Genomic DNA, 3,636 nt, shown 5'->3' on the forward strand with positions numbered 1-3,636 from the left:
CTAGTCCAAGAGGGGGAAGGAGGGAAGGAGAGGGAGAGGGGAAGGAAAGAGGGGGCCACGCCCCCTCTCCCTAGTCCAATTTGGACTGTCATGGGGAGGGGCACGCGCCACCTTGTGGCCTTCCCTCTCCTACTCCCTTATGGCCCATGTAGGCCCATAACTTCCCCGGGGGGTTCCGGTAACCCCTCGGTTTCCCGAAAAATGCCCGAACCTTTCCGAAACCTTTTCCGGTGTCCGAACATAGCCTTCCAATATATCAATCTTTATGTCTCGACCATTTCAAGACTCCTCGTCACGTCTATGGTCTCATCCGGGACTCCGAACAAACTTCGGTCATCAAAAACACATAACTCATAATACAAATCGTCATCGAACATTAAGCGTGCGGACCCTACTGGTTCGAGAACTATGTAGACATGATCGAGACACGTCTCCGATCAATAACCAATAGCAGAACCTAGATGCTCATATTGGCTCCTACATATTCTACGAAGATCTTTATCAGTCAAACCGCAAAACAACATACGTTGTTCCCTTTGTCATCGGTATGTTACTTGCCCGAGATTCTATCGTCGGTATCATCATACCTAGTTCAATCTCGTTACTGGAAAGTCTCTTTACTCGTTCCGTAATGCTTCATCCCACAACTTACTCATTAGTCATATTGCTTGCAAGGATTATAGTGATGAGCATTACCGAGAGGGCCCAAAGATACCTCTTTGAAACACGAAGTGACAAATCCTAATCTCGATCTATGCCAACCCAACAAACACCTTTGGAGACACCTGTAGACCATCTTTATAATCACCCAGTTACATTGTGACGTTTGATAGGACACAAGGTGTTCCTCCGGTATTCGGGAGTTGCATAATCTCATAGTCTGAGGAACATGTATAAGTCATGAAGAAAGCAGTAGCAATAAAACTGTTACGATCATAATGCTAAGCTAACTGATGGGTCTTGTCCATCACATCATTCTCCTAATGATGTGATCCCGTTCATCAAATGACAAAACATGTCTATGGTTAGGAAACATAACCATCTTTTATTAAAGAGCTAGTCTAGTAGAGGCATACTAGGGACACTATGTTTTGTCTATGTATTCACACATGTACTAAGTTTCCGGTTAATACAATTCTAGCATGAATAATAAAAAATTATCATGAAATAAGGAAATATAAATAACAACTTTATTATTGCCTCTAGGGCATATTTCCTTCAGTATCCCACTTGCACTAGAGTCAATAATCTAGATTACACAGTAATGATTCTAACACCCATGGAGTCTTGGTGCTGATCATGTTTTGCTCGTGGAAGAGGCTTAGTCAACGGGTCTGCAACATTCAGATCCGTATGTATCTTGCAACTCTCTATGTCTCCCTCCGACACTTGATGACGGATGGAATTGAAGCGTCTCTTGATGTGTTTGGTTCTCTTATGAAATCTGGATTCCTTTGCCAAGGCAATTGCACCAGTATTGTCACAAAAGATTTTCATTGGACCTGATGCACTAGGTATAACACCTAGATTGGATATGAACTTCTTCATTCAGACTCCTTCATTTGCTGCTTCCGAAGCAGCTATGTACTCCGCTTCACACGTAGATCCCACCACGACGCTCTGCTTGGAACTGCACCAACTGACAGCTCCACCATTCAATATAAATACATATCCAGATTGCGACTTAGAGTCATCCAGATTAGTGTCAAAGCTTGCATCAACGTAACCATTTACGACGAGCTCTTTGTCACTTCCATAAACGAGAAACATATCCTTAGTCCTTTTCAGGTATTTCAGGATGTTCTTGACCGCTGTCCAGTGCTCCACTCCTGGATTACTTTGGTACCTCCTTGCTATACTTATAGCAGGGCGCACATCGGGTCTGGTACACAGCATTGCATACATGATAGAACCTATGGCTGATGCATAGGGAATGAATTTCATTTTCCCTCTATCTTTTGCAGTGGTCGGGCATTGAGTCTGACTCAACTTCACACCTTGTAACACAGGCAAGAACCCTTTCTTCGACTGATGGATTTTGAACTTCTTCAAAACTTTCTCAAGGTATGTGCTTTGTGAAAGTCCAATTAAGCGTCTTGATCTATCTCTATAGAAATTCGGTATCATTTCCAATCAACAATATGTCATCCACATATAATATTAGAAATGCTACAGAGCTCCCACTCACTTTCTTGTAAATACAAGTTTCTCCAAAAGTCTGTATAAAACCATATGCTTTGATCACACTATCAAAGCGTTTATTCCAACTCCGAGAGACTTGCACTAGTCCATAAATGGATCGCTGGAGCTTGTACACTTTGTTAGCACCCTTTGGATCGACAAAACCTTCTGGTTGCATCACATACAACTCTTCTTCCGGAAATCCATTAAGGAATTCAGTTTTGACATCCATGTGCCAAATTTAATAATCATAAAATGCGGCAATTGCTAACATGATTCAGACAGACTTAAGCATCGCTACGAGTGAGAAAGTCTCATCGTAGTTGTTGGGGATATAACTACTGAGTGTAAACCGCCCAGGAGGGGCCGGTTCACCCTCAACTATGTTGAAGCCCACGAAGTCTCAAAAGATGGCACTTTACTATGAAGCTTAGAGGCCCAGAGCCCAAAGGCGGATTAGGGCCCATAGTGGTAAACCGCCATAGTCATATAACTTGTATAATAAGATAAGGAAAGGAGAGACCGAGCCGAACACTTGTATGAGTCGGCCTCGGGTCTCTGTAACCGGCTGGGCGTCAACCCGTGTATATAAGGGGACAACCCGACGGCGGTTCAGGGAGAAGAAACACTACTCGATAGCCAGGCATAGCTTGTTTAGCTCCCTGGTTAGCGAGACCCCAATAATCCCATCACAACTAGACGTAGGCCTTTACCTTCATCGAAGGGGCCAAACTAGTATAAAATCCCTTGTGTCCTTTGTCCGGTTTAACCCCTTTAAGCTAACCCGTCGCGATGGCTCCACGACTAAGTCCTTACACGAGGACATCTGACATGATACTTCCACGACAGTTGGCGCCCACCGTGGGGCTATTGCACGATGGTTTCGAGTTCTTAAAGGGCAGCTTTGAAGGACTCAAAGGATACGTTGTGGGCTGGATGACCAAGAGTCGTCGCGGCAAGCTCTACATCGACGATGCAGGCTGGGGCCCCGAGGCCCGCTCAATCGAGTACGGGTACCAGGTCCCCTTCGGCGGAATTCACGTCTTCATCGGATGATCGGCGAACCGGGCCCTGAGCCGGACACCTGCACCGACCTCGTCTAAACGGCTCAGTGTGCGAGTCCCGCCCGAATTCAACCTACCGTGAAGCATGCGTTCGTGGGATGTGTCCACGGGATCGGATCTAAACCGGTGTCTGAGGGTGAGACGGTCGCTTATTCCGACGGCGAGTCATCCGCTGGTGAAACCGAATCCCTGTACCAAGTCTAGGATGGCGTGTTTGAAGGGTATTCCGATGGCACCAGTATTCCGGAATTTCTTGAACCGCCGAACCACATTGGAATCTTCATGGCCGGAACACAGCCAACCTTGCTAAACTCTACTGTGGCGGCATCTGGACCGGTAGCAGGGGCAGGAGGCTCCGCGTGCCGGCCGGCTCAAGTTCTCTCCGATTTGA

The sequence above is a fragment of the Triticum dicoccoides genome, chromosome 5B (genome assembly GCF_002162155.2).
Source record: "Triticum dicoccoides isolate Atlit2015 ecotype Zavitan chromosome 5B, WEW_v2.0, whole genome shotgun sequence".
Lineage (NCBI taxonomy): Eukaryota > Viridiplantae > Streptophyta > Magnoliopsida > Poales > Poaceae > Triticum > Triticum dicoccoides.